The sequence below is a fragment of the Cryptomeria japonica genome, chromosome 5 (genome assembly GCF_030272615.1).
Source record: "Cryptomeria japonica chromosome 5, Sugi_1.0, whole genome shotgun sequence".
Classification (NCBI taxonomy): domain Eukaryota; kingdom Viridiplantae; phylum Streptophyta; class Pinopsida; order Cupressales; family Cupressaceae; genus Cryptomeria; species Cryptomeria japonica.
The window spans coordinates 531,466,401-531,473,816 of record NC_081409.1 but is presented as its reverse complement, the minus strand read 5'-3'; positions in this window follow the sequence as shown (position 1 = coordinate 531,473,816).

Here is a 7,416-nt window from a genome sequence, read left to right as displayed (position 1 = left end):
TTATCATAACAAGCATAAGTACAGGAGGAACAAAGACAAATCATGTTACTATGCGGATGAGGAAAGTGTGACTGATTCTGATGATGAACCGACACAAGATTCAGCTAGTGGATCTGACAGTGGAAAGGAATGGGTATTTTTAGCTATCAAGGAATATGCTCTAGCACCTGTTATTCAAAATGAGGAAAAGGTCCTTTCTGCTAAAATTGAAGACAAGGATGAATGGGTGATAGATAATGGATGTTCACATCATATGACTAGAGATAAAAGAAAGTTCCTATCATTGCAAGAATTTGATGGTGGTCTGGTTAGATTTGGAGATGACAAAGCATGCATGATCAAAGGAAGAGTAACCATATCATTAGATGGTAAGCATAACACTGATAATATTTATTATGTTGAAGGTTTAAGGCATAATATTTTGAGTGTAGGATAGTTGGTCGATAAGGGATTTCAATTACAGTTCAAGGATGGAAAATGCAAAATCATTAACAGATCTGGTTTGGAGATTGCAACTAGTACACAGACTAGTACACAGACTAAAGGTAACATCTTTCATTTGAACTCCTGTGAGAAGACATGTTTGATTGCACAAATTGATGAGAGTTGGATATGGCATAAGAGGTTGTGTCATGTGAATTTTCATTGCATTGTAAAGATCAGTTCAACTAAGGTTGTTAGAGATATACCTAAGATTGTGAAGCCCTATAATTCAGTATGTAAGGAATGTCAAATGGGAAAGCAAGTCAGAACTACTTTTACGAGTATACAAGACAAATCTAATGATGTTCCTGATCTTATTCATACTAATTTGTGTGGTCCTGCTAGAATAAAGAGTTTTTAGGGTGATAGATATTTTATGCTAATCATTGATGAATATTCTAAAATGATGTGGGTTACTTTTTTAAGGGAGAAATTTGAAGCTTTTGAAAAGTTTAATATCTTTAAAGTTAAAGCTGCGACAAAGACAGGGTTGAAGATTAAATGCTTAAGGTCAGATCGGGGTGGTGAATTCACATCTGATGAATTTAAAAGTTATTATGAGAAGCATGGGATAAGGAGACAATTGTCTCCACCCCAAACACCTCAGTAGAATGGTGTTGTGAAAGAAAGAACAAAACTATCTTGGATGCGGCCAAAACTATGATGATGGAAGATAACTTGCCTCATATCTATTGGAGAGAAGTTGTGAGCACGGAGGTATACACATTCAACAGAGTTCATATCAAAGGAGACACCGATAAGACACCTTATGAGTTATGGTTTGGTCATACACCTATAGTTAAGTATTTCAGAATATTTGGTAGTAAATGCTATATCAAAAGAGATGATTTCATTGGAAATTTTGATCGTAGATGTGATGAAGGAATATTTCTTAGTTATTCAAAGCATATAGATATTATAACAAAAGATTGAAAATAATTGTGGAGAGTGTTAATGTCAAGGTGGATGAGTTGTACAAAGGTCAAATCATAACTTATGAGAGAGAACGGGAAGTGGAGATTATCATAGCTGAACCAGTAGCACCTATACCGAAACAAAATGTTGAACCAGTTACCCCAACAGTATCATAAAATTCAATAGTAACTGAAGATCAGAGCAGGGAAACATAAAGTCAGAAGATTCCTAGCTATGTAAGGTTAAATCATTCAGAAGATCAGATCATTGGAGACAAGAACAAAGGAGTAATGACAAGAAGAAGGTTGGTAGCCGATGAGGTATGTTTAATTTCTCAAGTTGAACCGACATTAGTTATTGAAGCTTGTAAAGATGAATGTTGGATGAAAGCTATGGAAGAGGAATTAGATCAGATTGAAAAGAACAACACATGGACTTTAGTTCCCTGACCTAAAAATAAGAATGTTATTGGAACTAAGTGGGTTTTTAGGAATAAATTGAATGAGGATGGACAAGTTATGAGGAATAAGGCTAGATTGGTATGTAAAGGATATTCTCAAAAGGAAGGAATTGATTATGATGAGACTTTTGCTCCAGTAGCTAAGATTGAAGTTGTAAGATTATTTTTTGCTTATGCTGCCCATAAGAAATACGAGGTTTATCAGATGGATGTTAAGTGTGCATTTTTGAATGAAGATCTTGAAGAGGAAGTTTACATTGAGAAAGCTGATGGATTTTCACTTTCAGATGACAAAAACATGGTTTGCAGGTTAAGGAAAGCTTTATATGGATTAAAACAAGCCCCTCGAGCTTGGTATGCTAGATTGGACAAATATGTTTTGAAGCTTGGTTTCACTAAAGGTAATGTTGACGGTAACTTATATTATAAGATCACTGATGATGGCATATTGATTGTTGAAGTCTTTGTTGATGATATCATTTTTGGAGGTGAGGATAAGCTATGTATGGAATTCTCTGAAAAATATCAAGAATGAATTTGAGATGTCTATGATTGGGGAGATGAAATTTTTATTAGGTTTGTAGATTACTCAAAATGATAAAGGTATTTTCATCTGTCAAACTAAGTATGCTAGAGAGTTGTTGAATAAATTTGGTATGGAAAATTCTAAACCGGTTGGTACCCCTATTGTTACAAGTGAGAAATTGACAAAGAATGATGTATCAGCTCCGGTAAATCCTACAAGGTATAAATCCTATGATTGGAGGTTTGTTATATCTGACTTAGACTAGATTGGATATAATGAATGCAGCTTGTATTGTATCAAGATATTAGAGTGATCCTAGAGAGAATCATGAGAGAATCATGAGAGTGATCCTTTTGTGATGAGCAATGCACTCTAGGTTGTTGGTCTTCCTACATGTGCAGGCCCCTCTTATTGTAATCACATACTTGTTGCAGAAGTCGGCCTAAGATCTTACATCATATTTATACCAACCCGAGACCTAAACAATTAAAGGATTATGTAGGGTTGAATATTGGTACTTACAGTCTGCTTACACAACTAGGATTTTTTGAAAATGTCATTGATCCAGTCAAGAAAATAACAATTAAAGCCTATGATGAAGAGGAAAAGACCTCTAAAGGTCTGGTATCATTACCAATTAGGGTGGGACATGTAGAAAGAGATGTCATTTTCCAGGTACTTGATCTTTCTCTATCATACAATATCTTACTGGGCAGGCCATGGATTCATGAAATGAAGGCAGTTCCATCTACATACCATCAATGCTTAAAATTTCCTTATAACGGAGTTGAGGTCAGTATTCCTGCTGATACAAATGTCCCTTGTAATGCATTGACAAAAGGTGCTGATACCTTTGTGCCTCATAATAAAGCAACCTCTACAAATGAAAGTTCAGAATCCCCGATGAAAGACTTGGAATAGAAATTGAAAATTACCAATACTAGCATGGATGGATACAAGATAGAACCAGTACTTTCATTAGTCTCTCTTCCTCAAAAATTATAGATATCGCCTTCAACATTACAGAAAACAAACACTCAACAAACTCAAGCAGAGTGTGTAAAAGAAAAAGAGGAACCAACAATCAAGAAAGAAGAAACATTCAGCACTCAAGCTTTGATGGTGTCACCTACAACAATACAAGGAGTTGAAGTCCTAGAGGATATAAGAGATGAAGTAGAAAGAATCAGAGAATTGTTTGCACCACTGAAAGTTCCAGTCACATACACTGGTAGGCAGCAAGTAGACAATTCAGAGACTGACTCAAACGAGTATGAATGGGGTCCAGACCACCTCTCAGATACATCCAGTACAGAAACTCCAGAAGAGTCTAGCGGTATCACAGATGATACTCAAGAGTTGATGAACTTGAAGCTAGAAAAGGAGATACATGAAATCAGACTAAAAAGACAAGCAAACTATGAACAAGGGCTGAAGGAAGGAAGAATACCAGAAAGTTTTTCATCTATTATATACCCCTCTAAAAAGATAGAACAAATCAGGTATGAGATTACACAAGAAGAATTGGAAGCTACAGAAGTAGAACCGGTCATCAGTCTAGAGGAAGCTGAATGGAGTAGATGACAGGGAGTCACAGAACCATCAAGATCATGTCAACAGGTGTGTCAGACACAAATGCTAAATGAGCCAAATCTTGAAGGAACTTGCAACATTAAAGATGTTGGTGTTGATACCATACATACATTCACTCAACCACTTGAAGAAGACTCAAAAAATTCATCCAATGACTCTAAGGACTCTGACAATAGTCCTGTTTATGACAATATCTACTCAGCATCAAACTCTAAATCCTCTGATATAAATGGCAAGAATCTATCTACTGATCTTGTTACTGTCGAACCTCGATATGAAGTCCAGCCTGGCATAGAGAATGATGCCACAAGTAGGTCTATTGGATTAGGTCAACTAAATATTAGCATGCACTTTAATAATCATGTTATGACTTTTCCTGATCTCGAGACATTTATGCAAGGTATCCTTCTGGAACTCAACTTTTCGATCTACAGTTGTGATGACAATACCGTGAACTCCCTCGAACCTGTCCACACTCTATCCTTGGTACATCCTGAATTAATTGACTATAGTCTACAAGACCAACCCATGAATGTACCTACTTTTGCCAATGACTACACACTAGCCTATTACCTAAACGCAGTTGAACCCATGTACTCTTCCGCTAGCAAACAGAGTGAAAACATGACTGAAACAGATATCAAGTATCTTAGTCGCAAAAATAAGAAAAATAAAAATAAAAGATTTGATGGCGAAAACCACATTGTGGTAGTGTTAGAATTTAAAAAAGAGAAAATAAAGGATGTACCTAAGGGTGAAAACCTCTTTGAGGCGCCAAAAGGTGAGATACTTGATATACTGCCAAGTCACTTTCAGGAGAGATCTTCTATATTGATTGAGCCAACTCAGCTAGTGAAAATTGGGAGTTAAGAGACACCACACATCATTCATGTAGCTCAATCATCGTCAATAGAAGAATTCAAATATTTCACTCATCTCTTTTCAAAAAAGAAGATCAATTTTGCATGGACATACTCTGATATGCCAGGCCTCGATCCTGATCTTATCATGCACCATCTTTCTATCACACCAGGAGTTAAATCGGTCAAGCAAAATATTTGTAAGATGCACCCTCATGTGGCACTACTAGTCAAAGTTGAGCTAGAAAAACTGCTTAAAGATGGATTTATCAGAGCTATAGACTATGCGGAACGGATTTCAAACATATTACCCATGTCAAAGGCAGACAAATCTATTAGGGTTTGCATAGACTTCAGAGATCTCAACAAAGCTTGTCCGAAGGATGACTTTCCATTGCCAAACATTGATATGATAGTCGATATGACTGCTGGGTATGAGATGTACTCACTAATGGACATATTCTTTGCTTATAATCAGATCAAAATAGCTCCTGGAGATCAAGAAAAGACAACTTTCACCTGTGCATGGGGAACCTTTTGCTGGAATGTCATGCCATTCAGGCTGAAGAACGCATGGACAACTTACCAAAGAGCGGTAACTGCTATCTTTCATGACATGATGCATAAGAATATGGAAGATTATTTTGATGACACTTTAGTAAAGACTATGAAGAGATCCACACATATTCAAGAGCTAGGCCCTATACTAGATAGAATGGAAAAATTCAAACTCCGGCTAAATCCAAAAAAGTGTGCATTCAGAGTGACATCTGGTAAACTACTTGGCTACATCATTTCAAAGAAGGGAATTGAGGTTGATCCTAAGAAGGTCCAAGCTATAATATAAATGCCGCCTCTGAAGAACATCAGTCAAATGAGAAGTTTACAGGGATGTCTCCAATCAATCAGACGCTTCATTTCTCAGCTGGAAGACAAAGCTCAACCTTTCACAAAAGTATTAAGGAAAGGAGTAATATACAACTGGGATTGAGAATGTGAACAACACCTTCAGTAGATCAAAGAGTACCTATCCAATCCACCAATACTGATGCCACCAATTTAGGGAAAACCATTCATCTTATACATATCAGCCACTGATTCATCATTGGGGGCACTTCTGGCACAACAGGATGAAAATAAAAAAGAGATAGCTATATATTACATCAACAAAACATTGGTGTCTTATGAAATGAACTACATTATAATAGAAAAATCATGCTTGGCATTAGTCTTTGCATCACAAAAATTGAGATACTACATGTTGGCACATTCCATCAAGCTAGTAGCTAAGATTGATCCACTCAAGTATCTTCTCAACAAAGCAACACTCACTGGAAGATTGGAAAAATGGGTCATGGTACTTACAGAGTTTGATATTGAATATGTGGAACACAAAGCCATCAAAGGACAAGTAATTGCAGATCAGCTCGCTGAAGCTCCACTTGAAGACACTAAACCGCTGCATATAGAATTTCCAGACAAATCAATAATGCACCTTACTCAACAATCCTAGAAGATGTTATTTGATGGATCTTTCACCCAAAATGGTTCTGGTGCTAGAATACTATTTATCACTCCTCAAAAATATTCAATCCCGAAGGCTTACAAGATTATTTTCCCTTGCACAAACAATATTGCAGAGTATGAAGCTTTGGTAAATGGGATCAAGCTAGCTATTGAATGGAAGGTTCTAGAGTTACATATCTATGGAGATTCTCAACTAATTATCAATCAAATCAATGATACATATCAGACTTGAGATGAGAAACTGATGCCTTATAAGAGAATGGTTGATGATCTCAAGAAGAATTTTACTTTTGTATCATTATAGCAGATTCCCAGATCAACAGATGCTATGGCCACCTTGGTGTCTATACCTGAGTTACATGAATCTAATTTTTGCTTTGAATTCCTGGTGGAAGAGTTACATTACACTGCCTATGATTTTCATGAGTCCGAGATAGTCTGTTCTATTATTGGACATGACTCATCTCGACATAACCATATTTACTCTTATCTATGTGACCAAATTATCCCAGAAAATCTTACCCGTTATGAGAAAAGAAACCTAACCCGAAACACTTCACGGTACGTCATTATTGCTAGTGGTTTGTTTAGGCGAGGTTTGGACAGTACATTGCTTAGGTGTCTAGAAACTGAAGAGTCTAAACGTGCATTATCGAAAGTTCATGAAGGTATTTGTGGATCTCATTCAAATGGTCTTACTTTAGCTCGGAAACTACTAAGGGCTGGCTACTACTGGCCAGACATGGAGAAGGACGCTATAAAGTTTTTTAAAACTTGTGAGAAGTGTTAGCTACATGGAAATCTCATACATGCTCCAACAAAGGATCTCATACCCTTCATCACACATTGTCCTTTTCAGCAATGGGCCTTTGATCTCATTGGTCAGATCTATCCTGCATCATCCAACAGACACAAGTTTATCATAATTGCCACTGAGTACTTCACTAAGTGGGTATAAGTAGTTCCGCTCATCAAAGCGACCGATAAACAAGTAGCTCTGTTCATTCTAAACCATATCAATTGCAAGTATGGGATACCTTCGTCCATCGTGA